At 50.4% G+C, this 21,634-nt stretch overlaps 1 protein-coding gene across 1 annotated transcript in view; it reads left to right on the top strand.

The window, feature by feature from the left end:
• Positions 1 to 1,547: 1,547 nt before the first annotated feature.
• LOC135221945 (short coiled-coil protein homolog) overlaps positions 1,548 to 21,634 on the top strand; it is a gene marked incomplete in the record, with an annotated part of 48,420 nt that continues 28,333 nt past the window's right edge. The window contains 1 exon segment of the mRNA XM_064259986.1: positions 1,548 to 1,703.

Here is a 21,634-nt window from a genome sequence, read left to right as displayed (position 1 = left end):
CAACAGTGTTTGTAGAGTTAATAATGAAGCGAATATGAATTAGAATAAACTAAGAGAATGGTACATCCACATGGATTAAAATACTATGTGGTATGATAAATGAAAACTTTTTCGTTAATTAAGACCCTGAAACATGAAATGAAGCCAGGACCAAAGTTTCATTTGCAGTTTTCCACATATTTATATAAAAGTTCTTTGTCGTTCCTACGTAATATTATTCAAATTCTGGTGAAAGATGGATTTAGAATTAAATGACAGTATAAGCAAGCTCTTAAGACCTGTCTGCTGATTCCATTTATATAAAGAAAAGAAATATTAACTTATCCGTATATGCACCTGACTAGAATAGATGAATAATTTAGCCGAAAAAGTGTACACGCACACAGAGAGAGAGAGAGAGAGAGAGAGAGAGAGAGAGAGAGAGAGAGAGAGAGAGAGAGAGAGAGAGAGAGAGAGAGAGAGAGAGAGAGAGAGAGAGAGAGAGAGAGAGAGAGAATCATGATTTGATGGTCTGTATTTAATCTGGGGTCTGGGTAGGGTGCGGCTCAGTTTTCTGTAATAGAAATGATTATAGTTGTAAGTAACTTGTCGCTCCATATGTCACGAGTAAGTAAGAGACTTGGAATTATTTTTTGAAATTTAAGAAGTAGGTAGAACTTTAGTTGAATTTTATGAATTCACTTATCATCAACCTTACTTCAAATGCAACTTATGCTCCAAGAAAACTCAGTAAGTCTATTTGTATGGATTTGCGTGTGGGACATATTTCTTGACAGTATAAGGGCATTTGTTTTGATACTTCAGCACCGACTAGCAATTATTATTGAACAACATTAGATAGGGGACTGCGGATCCTGGTTCCTCAATCCACAAAACAAGTTTGCGGGCATACTGTCTCTTCGGTGATGATGAGCAAAATATACGGTTACTCTTATTTAACATGTTTTGAGTGTAATACACCAAATTAATTTTAACACTTTATGTAAAACTTCGTTCAACGTTTTAGCAATCCTCTTGGTTCTATAAATTTCAATGGCCTATCTCATGTATTCTTCCACCACCTATTAATTTGCTCTGTTTTTAATTGATCTCATTTTTTTCATTACCACATTTTATTTTAATTTTTACGTATTGATATACAATATCTAATTCTCTTTTTTACTTCTTTTATAGTGCCTTGCATCTCTAATTTTTCATTACTTCTATTTTAAAACTAATTGAGTTTATCTTTAATGCATCTATTCCATCACTTCCGATTGATATCCTTTCTTTGAAATGTATAACAACTCAATATAGCATTACTTTCTTACATTCTGTGCAGTTTTCATAGGTCTTTTTGTGTGATTTAGTTATTGATCAATAAATGGCAAGCTTGAGAGCTTTGGCGCATTTTCTTGTGCTAATGAGAGTTCATTGATGTATCGCATAAAATATGGCAGGGTTAATTGCTTATATTTCTTTTCTTTGAAGTTTCACTACCAAGTGTCGACAAGAATGAAATACAATCTGCCACGATGAAAATGGTACTCATGTACACGGTCTAGGGAACAAATATTGACAGATCAGTGGTGACCATATGACGTCATACTTGGGTGTCTTGTCTAGACAGTACCAAGAATTTGTTCACGGTCATATTGCGGTTAGTAGCTGAAGTAACCAAATTTGTGGACCCTATTTGTGTCGTTGGAGCCATAATCTTTAAGGTAAATATGGTTTGCATTTTTACTGTGTGACAATTGTTCCAACATCCTTCGTATTCGTAAATCATTTGGGCCATTGTTAGTTTAGTTTAGTCCCTACCTACCTAGGTAGTTGTCTAGAAGGCTAACTTCGCCCATCCTAGGCAAAGTCTTCCTGTTTAAGCTCCCTAGACTACCTAAATTATTAGGTTAATGTGTAGACTATTCTGGGATAGCTATGCCAGAATATACCGTAGAAAACGGGGGTTAAAGTTGATCTTTAGAATAACCGAGAATAGGTAGGGTTTAGGTAGAGAGTTTGGACCAGCCCCACCCCGACCTAGCCTAGTAGTCGTCATCATACCCTTGGTTAGGTTTGGTTAGGTTAAGGAAAGAATAGGTTGGGGTTTAGGTTTGCCTATTACTTTTACCCTTCTCCCTCCCTCCCTCCCTCCCTCCCTCCTTGTCAGCTTTTTCTCTGCTTAGCCATTGTGTCTACCTAGGCAAATTACATCATTCTGAATCATTATTTTGAATCATTATTGCTTGATTAGCCAAGTTAACCCACAAGGTGCGGCTCGTCGCTAAAATCGACGCTTTACATGCTGCACAAGGACGACGTTGATATGATCGACTTTATTTTCAAATATCGCGGTGAATTTAGCCCTAGTCCCTCCCCTTAGCTCTGTTTCAGTGACATTAACAGTCTCACCAGCCATTCAGCTCACTCTTGAACATAAAAGATGCCAGATTTCTCTTAACCATAGGTATCAAACTAGCATAATTGTAAACCTTCCATCAGCCCTGGGGGGCCGGGACCAGGGAGGCTTTCTTATCCTGAAATTACAACGTTTAAAAATTTATATAAATCTTTGTTTGTTTTGTAAATTTTGGTGATAATGGCTTTTGATGATGATGCTTATTCTTTTCCATCAAATAGTGATACCTATAGAGACATAATTATAGTGACAGTAATATTGGTTTAAAAGTTAGTGTGCATATTTCATTTAAACACATACATATATACTGTTTCAACCGATTAATAACTGCTGTATATATTTTGTAATTTTATAGGTGTTTCTTGAATAGCTAAGGAGTAATATCATCATGAAAAAAACTTGAAAGTATCTCGTAATATACGGTATAAACATTCCAAAATTAAAATGCATTTTTTGAAAAAATTTTCTTTTTCCAAAATATATTCTTTTTAAATATAAATTTGTTCCGATACGTTAATACAACCCTCGGTCCTTTAACAATAGGAAGTAGCTAGCGGCAGCTGGAACGGTCTCGTAAGCTTCGAACAAGGGAGAACGGTAGTTAACTGCTTGTCCGATCGTCGCGCGCCGCGCGACCGGGAGGTAAACAAACCACTTTTGCTTTCGGCCGTATGTGGGAAGGACGTGTTCGCCATCGCTCTGCCCGCTTTGTCGTTTGTTTTGAGTTTGAGTATTTGCCTCTCTTTCTGTATAAATCAGGAGTGACTGTAAGTACTTTTACAATTCTATTGATCTTGCAATGAGTGAATTGGAAGAAATGGAGATATCACCGCGCCCTCAGTCGCCCGTAGAGTGTGTCCGGGCTGGAGGGGCGTAGAGGTGGGAGGTTTTCAGGTCCCATTCGTTGACGTGGACCCCCATGAGGTTTGTACTCGTTGCCGGGGGCGAGAGTGCTCCCGCAACGAACCTTGTCATCATGTGTGAATTGGTCCGAGGCGCAGTGGGTGCTGTACGAGGGCAGGAAGAGACTTAGGCCGGCCAAGAAGTCATCGGAAAGTCCCAGTGGGACTACCTTTGGTGACGGACACTTCGTCCTCTTTCCTGCCCCCCGGTCCCAGCCCCCATGTTTCGCGCCTTCCCCTGCGGGGGGGGGGTAGCGAGTCCTTTTCCTCTCTCGATCCGTCGAGTGTGGATGAGGGCGCCCGCTACCCGGACGTACAGCTGTACTCGGGGTCTTCCGTCCGCTCTGGGGGGGGTGTTTCTTCCCCAGGGCGCGAGGAAGCCCCTCCAACTAACCCGACTATTGCTTCCGCAGGTGTGCCATCAGCGAAGGACGACTTGGGACAGGTGTGGGAGTCGCTGGGACTGCAGGGAGTGCCCAGCATCCAGGGGTTGCTTCAGCGGTTGGCGGGGTCGGCGGTGGTCACTCATGGTGCGGTGACCACCACTACTACCACAATAACGACACCAGCGTATGAGATGCCACCAACATCTGGTATATAGCCCCATATAATGTCGGTGGACACACCCACGGTTTGGCTATATAACAAAAAACCCTTGACAGCCGGTTGCCAAGGAGGGACGGTGCCACCCAACCTGGATTTTTTCCTTTGCCGACCCCGGACTTCCGCTGCCCAAAGAGTACCCCCCCCTGGACCCTGGCCCTGCCGCCAGTGCCACGGATGACGGTGACTGCCGACAGGACGCCTGGGCTCTCCCGTGGTACCTGCCGTGCCTGCCGTACCTGTTGCCGTTCCAGCTACTCTTTCCCTTTCAGATCGGCCTGCACATTCCCTTTCAGATGTTCCTGCCGTTCCTGCTGTTCCCGGACCTGTTCCTGTTGTTCCTGCTGCTGGTGTTGCTGTCACAGTCTCAGGTCTTTCCGGACAGGTGCAGTCGGGCCCTGTTGCTTCGGCAACTGCCCCGGCTCCCTCCTGGATGGAAGACCTGACGTCTGTTACTGCGGAGCCTGGCGAAAGAAGAAGAGGAAGAGGAAGAAAGGTGTCGTCGTCGTCTTCATCGTCTTCTTCGTGTCTGCTGCCTCTCATTCCCCTTCGATTCTAAGGCTAAACAGCCGAAGAAGAAGAAGGCTGCCTCCTCCCCCCCTAAGAAGACTCCTTCGGGATCTTCTCTAAGGGCCCGGCTCGCTCAGGCGAGCTGGGGAGCTCTTCTGCTGGTCCTCTGTTTCCTTCGGGGAAACGGGCCCGTCGCTTCTTCTGCAAAGAAGAAGTCGACGGGGACCAGAGGTGCACCAGCCTCGGCTGGTGCGTCCTCACCTGGTGCTAGCGGTTTTTTCTGCCGCTAAACCAGGTTCGTCTCGGCCCGCTTCTCGTTCGCGAGAAGCACCGACGTGGACGCTCTTCCAAAGAGGACCGTCCAGCCAAAGTTTTGACGCCCGAGCTCGCTCGCCGTCAAGACAGCGGCGCGGAGCAGAAGACTGGCGAGAGTCGTGCACACGACTCTCGCCAGGCCAGTGGACGCTCTCGCAGCGATCAACTGGCTGCTCGGGCTGACGTGACGGTCGCTGACCAGCCACGGGTTGAGGCGAGGAAGGATCCCCACGGCCGCCGGTACCAGCCACGGCTGGTACCAGCGGTTTGACGAGCCGACCGAAGGACGCTGGCCGGTCTCGACGCGACAGGGAGCCTAGCAGGTCACCCGTCCGCCGCTCCGATGGGACCGGGCGGAGACGGTGACCAGCGGCAGCTCGCCTGACGCTAGAGATCGGTCTCGACGTTCTCAGCCGAGCCAATCTGCCCCACCCCAGGCGAGCGGCAAGGCTAGGCCTTGCCTGCTCGGGACCCTCCTCTCCCCCCCCACCTCCCACCCCCTGGACCCCCCCCCGGGACCAGTCAACCGCGGGTTGACGATCAGCAGCAGCCCTCCACGCACGCTGGTCCTGCCAGCGGAGCGAGGGGGGGGAGCGTCAGGTCAAGCCTCTCCTGTACCTTCAACCTCCTCGGGCTATACCGGGAGGGAGCGGAGCGATGGTACAAGGAGCGATCACGAGAGGTGCGCCGCTCGTGACCCAGCTATGACGACCGTACGGGCTCAGGCACGGTCTTAGGACCGACCAGAACGTACGCGCAAGTAGTTGGAGGCGACCATAACAGGGGTCTGTCGCTGTTCCTCCTTCTGAAGGAGGAGTATCGAGGGATATGCTCTTGCTGGAGGGACTGGACGGTCCTACTCCACAAGACGCTGTAACGCCTGAGATACAGAGGAACTTCGCAGAGGTCATTAAGCTGATGGCGTCTGCATAATGACCTTGCGGAAGGATCGCCGCTACCACCAGCAGAGCCCACGTCCCGGCTCGAATCATTTTGGGGTCCCAAGAGGGAGCCCAAAATGATGATGGGGTTGCCACGATCGGAGCTTGCGGAACTCGGTCCTGGATCAGGTGAGAATCTCGTCTCCGGACGGGAGGACTCGCTAAAATCCGGACGGTCCTCTAAGCTGCTTCCTCCTCCTCTACAGCGGCAGAGGCGATTTTACGTGCCATCGGAAGACCCGATACTGCCGAAACAGGTTAACCCGGAGTTAGCGAGGCTGACTCCATGGTGGTATCCCTGCCAGCAGCTCCTGTCGGAGAACTTATGGTTCTCGCAGCAAGGAGGCACTTGCCCTGGAATCTACCGCTATGGCAGCATTCCAGGCAGTTTCCTGGTTGGATTTGTGGTCCCTCACAATATCCAAAGTAGCGGCCGGCTCTGGGAGTTCTGCTCTCGAAGACGACGCTTCCTTTCAGGAGACTGTGCCAGTCTGGAGGAAGAGCAATCTCTTACCTCGCCCATCAGACTGCTAACCTGTGGGCCAACTGGTTCTTCGACGTAGGGACGCAGTCCTTACCCGAGTGACCAACCAAGGGGGCGGGCGTGAGGCGGCACTCGGGCTACGAATGGACCTCTTAGGAGTTCCCCAGCTCTCTTTCCTGGAGAGATGGTGGACGCTGCGGTGGAACGGCGGCGCACTGACGAGAGTGACCGCTTAGTCCACCAGGCAGTCTCGAAGGTTTCTGGGCAACCTCGAGTAACTGCGGCCAAACAAAGAGCTTGGCTAGCGCTTCCACGGCCGGCGGCGAAGAAACGGTTGGGGGGTCACCGTCCAAAACCCCGTGTGAAGACTCCAGCTGTTTCAACTTCTGCTTATGAGGAGGCCGCAACCAGCCCTCCTCCCAGCCCTCCTCCCCGAGGAGGTGCTGGAAAGAAGTCGAAACGAGGAGGGAAACGCTAGGGACGGCGTTCCCCCTCACCTGCTGCCGGAAGTGGGGGGGGGTGCCTGGCGAGCCATTTGGGCGACTTGGCAGCGCTACGGCGCCGAGAACGGATAGTAGACGTCCTTCGGGAGGGATATCTACTACCCTTCGAGTCTCGGCCCCCCCTCATCTCCAAACCGGTCCATCTACAGACCTATGTCCGGGGATCAGCAAAGGACAACGCTCTTCGACAGGAGATCAAGACCATGCTGGCGAAACGAGCTGTAGAAATCGTGGAGGACCAGTCACCGGGCTTTTACAGCCGCCTCTTCCTAGTGGAGAAGGCATCGGGGGGCTGGCGTCCGGTGATAGACCTCTCTCCCCTGAACCGCTTCGTTCGCACGACGCGGTTCACGATGGAGTCGGCACGCTCAGTGCTCGACTCGATCAGGGGGGGAACACGATTTTCAATGCTTTCAGTGGGACCGTGAAGGGACGCGTATTTTCAAATACCCATCCATCAGTCCTCCAGAAAGTACCTCCGCTTCATCTTCGACGGGACGGTGTACCAATTCAGGGCACTTTGTTTCGGTCTCTCAAACCAGCCCCACAGTGTTCACGCGAGTGTTCACTCTGGTGTCGGCTTGGGCCCATTCGAACGGGATACGTCTTCTGAGGTATCTCGACGATTGGCTAGTCCTGCGAGCTCCCGCTCGCAGTTGCTACAGGACAGAGATCGACTCCTCAAGTTTTGTCCCGCGATCTGGGGATCGTGATAAACTACGAGAAGTCCGACCTCGAACCCAAGCAGAAGATGAAGTACCTGGGTATGCTGATAGACACGGTAGCAGGGCAAGTCTTTCCCGCAGACTTGCGTATCCAGCAAAAATTCAGGGAGGCAAGCAGCCGGCCGGTTACCTGTCTTGGCAGGAACAGGCAGCACAGCAATGGCAAGTCGTGATCGGCCATCTGTCGTCACTCGAGAAGTTAGTCCCTCACGGGCGTCTTCACCTGCGGTCTCTCCAGTGGAGACTAAGGGAGAGTTGGTCTCAGGCCAAGGATCCTCCTTACTTTCCCGTGGCTATCACGGACAAGGTGAGGCAGGACCTAGCCTGGTGGCTCGGACGACAAGAACCTCTTAAGAGGAGTGCCCATACGCACTCCCCCCCCGGAGATGCTTCTGTTCTCAGACGCATCGAACCGAGGGATGGGCGCACACCTGGAGGAGTTGCTGGCTGCAGGTGTGTGGGACCATCACGAGAAGCACCTTCACATCAATGTCCTGGAACTCAAGGCGGCGTTCAAACGCCTGGCTGTTAACAATCTTGACTTACCCACACACGCCTCCCAAGAGTTTATTTCAGGGACCGCTTGGTGGACACTCAGTGGTGTTGATGTGCGACAACACCACAGTAGTGGCATATGTCACAAGCAGGGGGGGCTAGTGTCTCTTCCGCTCCATCAGTTGACGGTGCAGGTGCACGAGTGGGCCACGGCTCACTCGATAGAGCTGTCAGCACGCTACATTCCAGGCAAGAGGAATGTAGTAGCAGACAAGCTCAGCCGTCGGGATCAGGTGATAGGGAGGCCGAATGGTCTCTACACCAAGACGTAGCGGAAAGGCTCTTCAACCTGTGGGGGCGACCGGTCGTAGACCTGTTCGCCACCCGGCACAACACGGAAAACTTCAGGTTTTCTTTTCAGCTGTGCCGGACCCATGGGCAGCTGCAGAGGGACGCTCTCCAACACCCCTGGGACAACCTCTTCGCGTACGCCTTTCCTCCCTTCTGTCTGATTCGGAAAGTGATCAGTCGAGAGCTGGTCACTCCCAATCTCAGAATGATCCTGGTGGCTCCCAAACGGCCACAAGCCGTTTGGTATCCGGACCTGCTGGCTCTTCTTGCGGACGCACCGAGAGAGCTACCCACTTGGCACAACCTTCTAGCCCAGCCCACACGTAGAACGGTACCACCAAGCAGTCCAGTCCCTTCAACTTCACGGCTGGCTGTTATCCACCATCTCTTGCGAACGAGAGGCTTTTCTCGTAGCGCAGCAACAGAGATGCTGGACACGTCCAGACAGTCCTCTGCAGCTGTGTACCAGGGGAAGTGGGCCGTCTTCTTCTGTGGTTGGTTGTCGTAGACAGGGTCTGTCTATCTCAGAGCCACTCTTCAGCAGGTAGCGGATTTCCTCGTGTTTCTTCGCCGAGAGAAGCTCCTCTCAGTACCCACAGTTTAAGGGATATAGATGCCGCCCTGGCTCCTCGTCCCTAAAACTGAGGGAACTGGACATCTCGAATTCAATCGAGATATCCTTGCTAATTAGGAGCTTCGAAAGGTACTGCCCACCCAGGGAACTCAGGCCCCCTGCGTGGGATGTGACTCTCGTACTTAGGAGTTTGACTCGAAGACCCTTCGAGCCACTCCGAGAGTCGTCAGACAGGGATCTGACCCTCAAGACCCTCTTCTTGCTGGCCCTGGCATCGGCGAAGAGAGTAGGGGAACTACATGGCCTTTCTTATGATGTTAAACATACCAGAGGCTGGGGATCTGTGACGCTCGATTTCGTCCCGAACTTCGTAGCTAAGACTCAGAATCCATCGATCCCTGACGACAGGTTCGAGTCTTTCACGATCCCCTCCCTCCTGGACTTCACCGATAATGATGCGGATGAGATGCTGCTTTGTCCTGTGAGGGCGCTACGGCGCTATCTGAAGAGAACTCGACATCTCAGCCTGAGTGTCGACGCCTCTTCGTTAGCACTGGGGTTACCAAGAAAGAAGTCTCCAGAACACGCTTTCTTTCTGGCTGCGTGAGGTGATCAGGAGAGCGTACGAAGCTGATGGTAGCGACGACATCCGTACGCTCCGTCCGAGAGCCGAAACGAGTCAGAGGTATCGGACCCTCCTTAGCGTTCCGTAAGAACTTCTCCGTGGCGCAGGTCCTGAAGGCAGGTGTCTGGGCCAACCAGACCACCTTCACGTCCTTCTACCTTCGGGATATTGCCCACAAGTCCTTGGATAACCTTTTCCTTGGGGACCTGTGGTGGCTGCTCAACACGTTGTGTAAGCTTACCCAGCACCGAGCAGGCAGAAACAGCATCGATTCCTGGTATGACTGGGAGAATGAATGCGTGAATGAGAGAGTGACTGGCTTCTCTTCACCATCTTTTTCTACCTCTACCTGTGGGCAGAGGGATACGGTCGTTACCTTGCTGGAAGGGAGTCAGATGCAGGTAAGCTATTCAACAGAGCCCCATCCTACCTCTTTAACTAGAGATAGGAGTAAATATCCACCACTTTCTCAACAAGGGGAGAAAGTGGATGCCGACATGAGACAAACCCATTACTTTACATTTGCTCATGTATATAGGAAAAGTTCTTACAATGCTGGTACAAAGAGACACGCTTGCCTCTCTCTTAGTACTCGGCCCGAGAGGTCTGACCATTGATCCTGCGGTGCACACCCCGATCAATCGGACAGAGGCTTGGATCCCTCCCTCGCTCTTACGACCAGGGAGGCATTCCAGGATGGACGAACACCAGTCTGTTCATCAAAAAGACTCAGATTCCTCCCACCAAGAAGTGAGTCTTCCTATTGTTAAAGGACCGAGGGTTTGTATTACGTATCGGAACAAATGACAATTTGTCGAAAATTGCATTTTTCCTAACTATACAAACCTGAGGTCCTTTACATATAGTCCCTCCTCATGCCACCCCTCACTCTGCGTATTTTGCATGGGCCAAAATAAAGCAAAAGTGATTTGTTTACCTCCCAGCCGCGCGACGATCGGACAAGCAGTTAACTACCGTTCTCCCCTTGTTCGAAGCTTACGACCGTTCCAGCTGCCGCTAGCTACTTCCTATTGTTAAAGGACCTCAGGTTTGTATAGTTAGGAAAAATGCAATTTTCGACAAATTGTCATTTTCCCAAAATATCTTATATTTAATTTTTCAATATTAATTGCAAAACAAGAATACAATCTTGTATAACATTAGGTGATAAGTTAAAAAATGAGCAAGAAAATATTGGTTCCATTACTAATGTTGCTAATGCATAATATTGCCGTCGTCCTTAAGTTGCAACCCCCTAGCATTTCTTTGGTTAATGTATTATATTAAGACTTAGCTGATAACATGTGTTAGCATGGGGATAATGCCATATCTTATGAATGTTCTGATAGCCTTTGCGGGCATAATTTTGCTAATCATTTTCAATGAGATATTGACTGACTTTTGTTATGTAGAGTTACCTTTCATTTCTGTTGGAAAGCTTGTGGAAGTCTGCCTATTACTGCATGAGGCCTCTAAGGTCATTCCTTTAAAATTTTAAATAGTAGGTTGGGCACATGGTAGTTCTACAGAGGAGTTTCACAAGGAGATATCATATATTAATTAAATTAAATCAGCTTGTCAAGTTTTCAGTCCTATGGTTGCTACTAAGATCCCTAGTAACAGACTACTATGTATGATCAGTTATTAAGCTATTTACAGATTTGATCCACTCCTTTTGCAGGACCACCTTGATAAGCTTGATGATGTACTTATTTATTGTTTTTTTTTATTGGAATCACTAGTTTTATAGTTTTAGTAAATGTTAATTACTTCCTCTTAATATCAGTCAGGTATTGTAACAGGATCACAAAATATCAAAGAGTAAGTACAAAAGTATACTGTATATTCACAGTTCAGTATTGTAGCCCCAAACTTTGTTAGTTTCCTAACTCGCCGTTTCGTTTGCAGTCTAGAGTCATTTTACCCTAGATTGAATTATATTCTCTTGTAGTTCTTCCCCTCCTCCTACCTTCCTATTAATGTGGACCTATGAATTATTCATTCAAAGTGTATTAGTCAATTATGATGGTAGATATTAGATATTTTTGTGATTTGTAGTGATTTTCTAATATTAAAACATAAGTGTTCCGATACGTAATACAAACCCTCGGTCCTTTAACAATAGGAAGTAGCTAGCGGCAGCTGGAACGGTCGTAAGCTTCGAACAAGGGGAGAACGGTAGTTAACTGCTTGTCCGATCGTCGCGCGCCGCGCGACTGGGAGTAAACAAAATCACTTTTGCTTTCGGCCGTGTGTGGGAAGGACGTGTTCGTCATCGCTCTGCCGCGTTTGTCGTTTGCTTTGAGTTTGAGTATTTGCCCTCTCTTTCTGTATAAATCAGAGTGACTGTAAGTACTTGTACATTTCTTTATTGATCTTGCAATGAGTGAGGAAGAAATGGAGATATCACCGCGCCCTCCAGTCGCCCGTAGAGTGTGTCCCGGGCTGGAGGGGCGTAGATGTGGGGTTTTGGAGTTTTAGATACATTTGTTTGATGTGGACCCTCACGAGGTTTGTACTCGTTGTCGGGGCGAGAGTGCTCCCGCAACGAGCCCTGTGTCACATGTATGAATTGGTCCGAGGCGCAGTGGGTGCTGTACGAGGGCAGGAAGAGACTTAGGCCGCCCAAGAAGTCATCGGAAAGTCCAGTGACTCCTTGGGTAACGGACACTTCGTCCTCTTTCCTGCCCCCCGGCCAGCCCCCACGTTTCGCGCCTTCCCCTGCGGGGGGGGGTAGCGGAGTCCTTCTCCTCTCTCGATCCGTCGAGTGTGGATGAGGGCGCCCGCTACCCGGACGTACAGCTGTACTCGGGGTCTTCCGTACGCTCTGGGGGGGGTGCGTCTCCCCCCAGGCGTGAGGAAACCCCTCTAACTAACCCGACTGTTGCTTCCGCAGGTGTGCCATCAGCGAAGGACGACCTGGGACAGGTGTGGGAGTCGCTGGACTGCAGGGAGTGCCCAGCATCCAAGGGTTGATTCAGCGGTTGGCGGGGTCGGCAGTGGTCACTCATGGTGCGGTGACCACTACTACAACCACAGTAACGACACCAGCATATGAGATGCCACCGCATCTGGTGTATACGCCACATATAAGTCGGTGACACCCACAGCTGCTATACAAAAAAAAACCCATACTGCCGTGCCAAAGAGGACGGTGCCACACCACCTGGATTCTTGTATTGCCGACCCCGGACTTCCGCTGCCCAAAGAGTACCCCCCTGGACCTGCCGCCAGTGCCGAGGATGACGGTAACTGCCGACAGACGCCTGGCTCTCCTGTGGTACCTGCCGTGCCTGCCGTACCTGTTGCTGTTCCAGCCGCTCATTCCTTTTCAGATCAGGGGCCTGCGCATTCTCTTTAGATGTTCCTGCCGTTCCTGCTGTTCCCGGACCTGTTCCTTGTTCCTGCTGTTGGTGGTGCTGTCACAGTCTCAGGTCTTTCCGGGACAGGTGCAGTCGGGCCCTGTTGCTTCGGCAACTGCCCCGGCTCCCTCCTGGATGGAAGACCTGACGTCTGTTCTGCGGAGCCTGGCGAAGAAGAAGAGGAAGAGGAAGAAGGTGTCGTCGTCGTCTTCGTCGTCTTCTTCGTCGTCTGCTGCCTCTCCTTCCCCTTCGGACTTCTAAGGCTAAACAGCCGAAGAAGAAGAAGGTTGCCTCCTCCCCCCCCCCCCCCTAAGAAGACTCCTTCGGGATCTTCTAAGGGCCCGGCTCGCTCAGGCGAGCTGGGGAGCTCTTCTGCTGGTCCTCCTGTTCCTTCGGGAACGGGGCCCGTCGCTTCTTCTGCAAAGAAGAAGTCGACGGGGACCAGAGGTGCACCAGCCTCGGCTGGTGCGTCCTCACATGGTGCTAGCGGTTCTGCCGCTAAACCAGGGTTCCGTCTCGGCCGCTTCTCGTTCGCGAGAAGCACCGAGTGGACGCTCTTCCAAAGAGGACCGTCCAGCCAAAGTTTTGACGCCCGAGCTCGCTCGCCGTCAAGACAGCGGCGCGGAGCAGAAGACTGGCGAGAGTCGTGCACGGACGACTCTCGCCAGGCCAGTGGACGCTCTCGCAGCGATCAACTGGCTGCTCGGGCTGACGTGACGGTCGCTGACCGGCCACGGGTTGAGGCGAGGAAGGAGTCCCCACGGCCGCCGGTACCAGCCACGGCTGGTACCAGCCACGGCTGGTACCAGCGGTTTGACGCGCCGAGAGGACGCTGGCCGGTCTCGACGCGACAGAGAGCCTAGCAGGTCACCCGTCCGCCGTCCCGATGGGACCGGGCGGAGACGGTGACCAGCGGCAGCTCGCCTGACGCTAGAGATCGGTCTCGACGTTCTCAGCCGAGCCAATCGCCCCAGGCGAGCGGCAAGGCTAGGCCTGCTGCCCGACCGTCACCGCGGGTTGACGATCAGCAGCAGCCCTCCCCCACGCACGCGTCCGGCCAGCGAGCGAGGGGGGAGCGTCAGGTTCTGCCTCCTCCCGTACCTTCAACCTCTCGGGCTATACCGGGAGGAGCGAGGTACCGAGGAGCGATCACGAGAGGTGCGCCGCTCGTGACCCAGCTATGACGCCGTACGGCTCAGGCACGGTCTTAGGACCGACCAGAACGTACGCGCAAGTAGTTGGAGGCGACCGTCAGGGGTCTGTCGCTGTTCCTCCTTCTGAAGGAGGGGTATCGAGGGATATGCTCTTGCTGGAGGGACTGGACGGTCCTACTCCACAAGACGCTGTAACTCCTGAGATACAGAGGAACTTCGCAGAGGTCATTAAGCTGATGCGTCTGCATAATGACCTTGCGGAAGGATCGCCGCTACCCACCGGCAGAGCCCACGTCCCGGCTCGAATCATTTTGGGTCCCAAGAGGGAGCCCAAAATGATGGTGGGGTTGCCACGATCGGAGCTTGCGGACGCGGTCCTGGATCAGGTGGAGAATCTCGTCTCCGGACGGGAGGACTCGCTAAAATCCGGACGGTCCCTCTAAGCTGCTTCCTCCTCCTCTACAGCGGCAGAGGCGATTTTACGTGCCTTCGGAAGACCCGATACTGCCGAAACAGGTTAACCCGGAGTTAGCGAGGCTGACTCCAGGTGTGTCCCTGCAGCAGCTCCTGTCGGAGAACCTATGGTTCTCGCAGCAGGAGGCACTTGCCCTGGAATCTACCGCTATGGCAGCATTCCAGGCAGTTTCCTGGTTGGATTTGTGGTCCCTCACAATATCAAAGTAGCGGCCGGCTCTGGGAGTTCTGCTCTCGAAGACGACGCTTCTTTCAGGAGACTGTGCCAGTCTGGAGGAAGAGCAATCTCTTACCTCGCCCATCAGACTGCTAACCTGTGGGCCAACTTGGTTTCTTCGACGTAGGGACGCAGTCCTTACCCGAGTGACCAAGGGGGCCGGGCGTGAGGCGGCACTCGGGCTACGAAATGGACCTCTTAGGAGTTCCCCAGCTCTCTTTCCTGGAGAGATGGTGGACGCTGCGGTGGAACGGCGGCGCACTGACGAGAGTGACCGCTTAGTCCACCAGGCAGTCTCGAAGGTTTCTGGGCAATCTCGAGTAACTGCGGCCAAACCAAACCAAAGAGCTTGGCTAGCGCTTCCCACGGCGGCGAAGACGGTTGCACCGTCCAAACCCCGTGTGAAGACTCCTGTTGTTTCAAACTTCTGCTAGAGGAGGCCGCAACCAGCCCTCCTCCCAGCCCTCCTTTCCCGCCCGAGGAGGTGCTGGAAAGAAGTCGAAACGAGGAGGGAAACGCTAGGGACGGCGTTCACCCCCTCACCTGCTGCCGGAAGTGGGGGGGGTGCCTAGCGAGCCATTGGGCGACTTGGCAGCGTTACGGCGCCGGAGAACTGGATAGTAGACGTCCTTCGGGAGGGATATCTGCTACCCTTCGAGTCTCGGCCCCCCCTCATCTCCAAACCGGTCCATCTACAGACCTATGTCCGGGGATCAGCAAAGGACAACGCTCTTCGACAGGAGATCAAGACCATGCTGGCGAAACGAGCTGTAGAAATCGTGGAGGACCAGTCACCGGGCTTTTACAGCCGCCTCTTCCTAGTGGAGAAGGCATCGGGGGGCTGGCGTCCGGTGATAGACCTCTCCCCTGAACCGCTTCGTTCGCACGACGCGGTTCACGATGGAGTCGGCACGCTCAGTGCTCGACTCGATCAGGGGGAACGATTTCATGCTTTCAGTGGACTTGAAGGACGCGTATTTTCAAATACCCATCCATCAGTCCTCCAGAAAGTACCTCCGCTTCATCTTCGACGGGACGGTGTACCAATTCAGGGCACTTTGTTTCGGTCTCTCAACCGCCCCACAGGTGTTCACGCGAGTTTTCACTCTGGTGTCGGCTTGGGCCCATTCGAACGGGATACGTCTTCTGAGGTATCTCGACGATTGGCTAGTCCTGGCGAGCTCCCGCTCGCAGTTGCTACAGGACAGAGATCGACTCCTCAAGTTTTGTGCGATCTGGGGATCGTGATAAACTACGAGAAGTCCGATCTCGAACCCAAGCAGAAGATGAAGTACCTGGGTATGCTGATAGACACGGTAGCAGGGCAAGTCTTTCCCGCAGACTTGCGTATCAGCAAATTCAGGGAGGCAGCCGGCCGGTTCCTGTCTCGGCAGGAACAGGCAGCACAGCAATGGCAAGTCGTGATCGGCCATCTGTCGTCACTCGAGAAGTTAGTCCCTCACGGGCGTCTTCACCTGCGGTCTCTCCAGTGGAGACTAAGGGAGAGTTGGTCTCAGGCCAAGGATCCTCCTTACTTTCCCGTGGCTATCACGGACAAGGTGAGGCAGGACCTAGCCTGGTGGCTCGACGACAAGAACCTCTTAAGAGGAGTGCCCATACGCACTCCCCCCCCGGAGATGCTTCTGGTTCTCTAGACGCATCGACCGAGGGATGGGGCGCACACCTGGAGGAGTTGCTGGGACTGCAGGGTGTGGGACCATCACGAAAAGCACCTTCAAAATCAATGTCCTGGGAACTCAAGGCGGCGTTTTCAACGCTCTCCCAAGAGTTTCAGGACCGCTTGGTGGGACACTCAGTGGTGTTGATGTGCGACAACACCACAGTAGTGGCATATGTCAACAAGCAGGGGGGGCTAGTGTCTCTTCCGCTCCATCAGTTGACGGTGCAGGTGCACGAGTGGGCCACGGCTCACTCGATAGAGCTGTCAGCACGCTACATTCCAGGCAAGAGGAATGTAGTAGCAGACAAGCTCAGCCGTCGGGATCAGGTGATAGGGACCGAATGGTCTCTACACCAAGACGTAGCGGAAAGGCTCTTCAACCTGTGGGGGCGACCGGTCGTAGACCTGTTCGCCACCCGGCACAACAGAAAACTTCAGGTTTTCTTTTCAGCTGTGCCGGACCCATGGGCAGCTGCAGAGGACGCTCTCCAACACCCCTGGGACAACCTCTTCGCGTACGCCTTTCCTCCCTTCTGTCTGATTCGAAAGTGATCAGCGAGCGCTGGTCACTCCCAATCTCAGAATGATCCTGGTGGCTCCCAAACGGCCACAAGCCGTTTGGTATCCGGACCTGCTGGCTCTTCTTGCGGACACACCGAGAGAGCTACCCACTTGGCACAACCTTCTAGCCCAGCCACACGTAGAACGGTACCACCAAGCAGTCCAGTCCCTTCAACTTCACGGCTGGCTGTTATCCACCATCTCTTGCGAACGAGAGGCTTTTCTCGTAGCGCAGCAACAGAGATGGCTGGACACGTCCGACAGTCCTCTGCAGCTGTGTACCAGGGGAAGTGGGCCGTCTTCTGTGGTTGGTGTCGTAGACAGGGTCTGTCTCCTCTCAGAGCCACTCTTCAGCAGGTAGCGGATTTCCTCGTGTTTCTTCGCCGAGAGAAGCTCCTCTCAGTACCCACAGTTAAGGGATATAGAGCCGCCCTGGCTCTCGTCCTAAAACTGAGGGGACTGGACATCTCGAATTCGTTCGAGATATCCTTGCTAATGAGGAGCTTCGAAAGGTCTTGCCCCACCCAGGGAACTCAGGCCGCCCCCTGGCTGGATGTGACTCTCGTACTTAGGAGTTTGACTCGAAGACCATTCGAGCCGCTCCGAGAGTCGTCAGACAGGGATCTGACCCTCAAGACCCTCTTCTTGCTGGCCCTGGCATCGGCGAAGAGAGTAGGGGAACTACATGGCCTTTCTTATGATGTTAAACATACCAGAGGCTGGGGATCTGTGACGCTCGATTTCGTCCCGAACTTCGTAGCTAAGACTCAGAATCCGTCGATCCCCTGACGACAGGTTCGAGTCTTTCACGATCCCCTCCCTCCTGGACTTCACCGATAACGATGCGGATGAGATGCTGCTTTGTCCTGTGAGGGCGCTACGGCGCTATCTGAAGAGAACTCGACATCTCAGGCCTGAGTGTCGACGCCTCTTCGTTAGCACTGGGGTTACCAAGAAAGAAGTCTCCAAGAACACGCTTTCTTTCTGGCTGCGTGAGGTGATCAGGAGAGCGTACGAAGCTGATGGTAGCGACGACATCCGTACGCTCCGACCGAGAGCCCACGAAGTCAGAGGTATCGGACCCTCCGTTAGCGTTCCGTAAGAACTTCTCCGTGGCGCAGGTCCTGAAGGCAGGTGTCTGGGCCAACCAGACCCACCTTCACGTCCTTCTACCTTCGGGATATTGCCCACAAGTCCTTGGATACTTTTTCCTTGGGACCTGTGGTGGCTGCTCAACACGTTGTGTAAGCTTACCCAGCACCCGAGCAGGCAGAACAGCATCGATTCCTGGTATGACTGGGAGAATGAATGCGTGAATGAGAGAGTGACTGGCTTCTCTTCACCATCTTTTTTCTACCTCTACCTGTGGGCAGAGGGATACGGTCGTTACCTTGCTGGAAGGGAGTCAGATGCAGGTAAGCTATTCAACAGAGCTCCATCCTACCTCTTTAACTAGAGATAGGAGTATATATCCACCACTTTCTCCAACAAGGGGGAGAAAGTGGATGCCGACATGAGACAAACCCATTACTTTACATTTGCTCATGTAAAGGAAAAAGTTCTTACAATGCTGGTACAAAGAGATACGCTTGCCTCTCTCTTAGTACTCGGCCCAGAGTTCTTGACCATGATCCTGCGGTGCACACCCCGATCAATCGGACAGAGGCTTGGATCCCTCCCTCGCTCTTACGACCAGGGAGGCATTCCAGGGATGGACGAACACCAGTCTGTTCATCAAAAAGACTCAGATTCCTCCCACCAAGAAGTGAGTCTTCTATTGTTAAAGGACCGAGGGTTTGTATTACGTATCGGAACAAATGACAATTTGTCGAAAATTGCATTTTTCCTAACTATACAAACCTGAGGTCCTTTACATATAGTCCCCGGGGGGGTCATCATGCCACCCCTCACTCTGCGTATTTGCATGGGCCAAAAGCAAAAGTGATTTGTTTATCCTCCCAGTCGCGCGGCGCGCGACGATCGGACAAGCAGTTAACTACCGTTCTCCCCTTGTTCGAAGCTTACGACCGTTCCAGCTGCCGCTAGCTACTTCCTATTGTTAAAGGACCTCAGGTTTGTATAGTTAGGAAAAATGCAATTTTCGACATTGTCATATTCTGTATATTTTTCAGAGCCAACTCTTAGTCAGTTTATAAGTAACAAGTTTGGTTGTGTCATAAATACAGTGGTACCTCGAGATACGTAATTAATCCGTTCCGAGGCGGCCTTCGTATCATGAGCTTTTCGTATCTTGGACCGCATTTTACATGTAAAATGGCTAATCCGTTCGAAGCCCTCCAAAAACACCCCAATAAATTTCATAATAGTAAAGCTAAATTGACCTATAACAATGAAATACGACAACAATTTGGACCATTCAATACATAAACTTAATAACGTACCGCTAATTACCTGTAAATAAAGTGTATTAGTGTACATGGTATACAAGAAATACTGTACGTATGTAGTAAAATGTGGAAGCTTACCTTTCGAGTGAGGCTATCTCCAAAAGTGGCGACAGAGGAGGAGGACAAACGGCAGATACGTACATACGTATGTACACTTAAATTTACGAAACACATAAAAAATGTAAGGAAAACATACATAAAACTAAAATTATGAAACACATTAACGAAACTGTAACACTTAACTTTACAAAAACTAAAATAAAAAAAGAATTAATTTTTAGTCTTTTTATTTTTAATTTTTTTTTTTTTACTTTTTTATACTTTACGTAGTTTTTTTTTTTTTTGTTTTTTTTTTTTTTTTTTTTTTTTTTTTTTTTTACAAAATTTCAACTTCATCACCACTTTCAACTTTCTGTTTTATACATTCAACTTACCCGTCAGATATATACATAGCTATTACTTCGTCGTCCCCGACAGAAATTCGAATTTCGCGGCACACGCGGCAGGTAGGTCAGGTGATCTACCCCCCCGCCGCTGGGTGGCGGGAATAGGAACCATACCCGTTTTCTAATTCATATTTTTTCTGTCGCTTGGAATGTAAACAACGTTTGCAGTTCCTCCTGATGGATTTTCGTGTTTCATCGCCATCGATCGTCTGGGCTAACTTTTACAGGGAAGTAATGGATCTTTGGTTCGGCATACGCTTTTGTTAACTTTTTGATAATATTAACTTCGAAAATTTCGAAGATTAGTGACGTGTAACTACCGAAGTTTTCGGTAGACACTCATGCACTTTCACGAAAGTGAATTACTTATACTTTCATGAAAGGGAATTACTTATATTTATTCATTAATACAAATAAGTGTTAGATTTGATTGAGAAATGTATATCTTTCTTCCTAGTTGGGGAAGTCAGAAAAGTAACTATCCTTTAGAAGCTTTATTAGCTCTTGTGTTAACGAGCAATTATAGTAGTAACAGTACTAGTAGTTGTTGCATCCTCATCACCTTCTTACTCCGCAGAATCTACAATATCATATTTGCAAATTGTAGACTTTGGATATAGTTCAAATGCGAACTCTTAGAACGTAAGAAGTGAATATAGTGTTCCCCCATTACAATGGAGGGTGCGTCTGATCGGCTCTGTCTCGCTCTCAGGTCTAGACCTCTTCCAAGCTCACAAGCCCAGAGGAGAAGGAATGTCGAAAACCGTAAGGAGGTTTCAGAGAATCCCCACCGGTCAGGCGTCCCTCGGCAGGTTCTGTAGAGCGTCCCAGACTGCCAGGGATAGCCATTGGAAAGGCATCCTAAAACAGTGTTTCTCCCTTTTTATGCCTACTGTTCCATGATGGATAGGAGAACTTCGAATGAATGAATTTGACGAAGATCCTCGTATAATGCCTTCTGGTAGAATTATTCAAAATGAGAATGACTTTAATCGATCCACCTTTCGATTCAGGCGACGATTTAGCGCCTTCTAATATTAGAGATCATTCGATAACATTTGTGATAAAGTCATTGTTCGAACATTTTTTCGCAACTAGACGAGAACGCTATCCCATGGGGGTATGAAATTGTTATTTCAACATAAGATTCCCCATCGGTGCATTTTTAGATATAGATCTATTCTGATTAGAACGATTTAGATTATTTGTCAATCGAATGATTATATGGAATCTCGTTGAGTGATAAAGCATATATGTATGACTTTTAAGCTTCTAGCTCCTACCATGCTTAGGACAAATCGCCTTAGGCTACGGTATGGCAAGGCATACTCGCATACCGAAATTTATGCTATAATGGTCAAGTGAAATCCTTACAAAATTTCCTACAAATTAATACGGTTTACCTTAATGTAACAGTATTATAGAGTATTCTATTACGCTAGAGTATGAGTTATATGATGCTTTCGTGTCTTCGAGAAGTGATCGGAGAAGCTATACTTTATTGGTGAATTGAGAGTAGGATAGAAACATTTTTCTTCGTGTTAGAAGAGGTTTCCATGAATTACTAGTACCCTTCTAGGACTTTCCTAGGAAGAAATTGTTTAAAAGGATTGTTTAGACGACACCTATTTAGTTTTCTAGACTTGTCGAAGTCTCGTTCGCTAATTATGCTTTATATATAACTTCCTGAAGCGCGATAAAAATTTTATAAGATTCCTTTATTTAATGGAGTAACTGGCAACTCTGGAAATGGAAGGCCAGTCGGCTTTCGAAGACTGCTTTCGCTTTGAATTGAGAGAGAGACCAGCGGCAAGTACCATGTTGTTCTCAGTCGTGAGCGGTCGGTTACAGCTCTCTCTCCTGCGGAATGGGATAACTAACCGTATCTCTTCCCTACAATCGTGG

This window comes from Macrobrachium nipponense, chromosome 20 (assembly GCF_015104395.2).
Source record: "Macrobrachium nipponense isolate FS-2020 chromosome 20, ASM1510439v2, whole genome shotgun sequence".
Lineage (NCBI taxonomy): Eukaryota > Metazoa > Arthropoda > Malacostraca > Decapoda > Palaemonidae > Macrobrachium > Macrobrachium nipponense.
This window is presented reverse-complemented; position numbering and strand designations above follow the sequence as displayed.